This window comes from Aquarana catesbeiana, linkage group LG03 (assembly GCF_042186555.1).
Source record: "Aquarana catesbeiana isolate 2022-GZ linkage group LG03, ASM4218655v1, whole genome shotgun sequence".
In the NCBI taxonomy this organism is placed as follows: domain Eukaryota; kingdom Metazoa; phylum Chordata; class Amphibia; order Anura; family Ranidae; genus Aquarana; species Aquarana catesbeiana.
In genome coordinates this window covers 692,865,942-692,866,733 of record NC_133326.1, presented here as the reverse complement: position 1 = coordinate 692,866,733, position 792 = coordinate 692,865,942, and positions in this window count along the sequence as shown.

Here is a 792-nt window from a genome sequence, read left to right as displayed (position 1 = left end):
ATTTTCCTTGCATGTCCCCCTCAGATCTACAGTGACTGCTCTTCCAAGTGCACTTGTAGTGCAAAGTGGATTCACCTTTAGAAAATAAACCCCTATGTCTTTTTACTGTTGAAAAGTCCAATGGTTGTTTGCTCAACTAAATTGCATAAAGGATTTACTTCACTCTTTGCTGAGAGCAATATATCAGAAAGACTTGATGTCCAGTCTGCCGGTGTATAGCCTACTGGGTTGTAGAAGTTAAAGGCTCAAGAAAGTGCTGCAAGCTGAAGGAAGGGAGGAAGAGGCGAATTCAGCTACAGGAACCCCAATGTTGTCATAAGTGTTGCAGAAGCAGCACTGTCATTTCAACAGGGAAACCACTTACTTTGCTCTGATTTGACCTGTTTCACCTGCAGACCAGAGGCACCCTCAAAACAGTACTCCATACCACAGAATCAAAGTCAATGGAAATCTTCAGAATCACAAATAAAGTTACATAGTAGGTGAGGTAGAAAAAAGACACAAGTCCATCAAGTCCAACCTATGTGTGTGATTATATGTCAGTATTACACTGTATATCCCTGTATGTTGAGGTCGTTCAGGTGCTTATCTAATAGTTTCATGAAACTATCGATGCCCCCCGCTGAGAACACCACCTGTAGAAGGGAATTCCACATCCTTGCCGCTCTTACAGTAAAGAACCCTCTACGTAGTTTAAGGTTAAACCTCTTTTCTTCTAATTTTAATGAGTGGTTACGAGTCTTGTTAAACTCCCTTCTGCAAAAAAGTTTTATTTCTATTGTGGGGTCACCA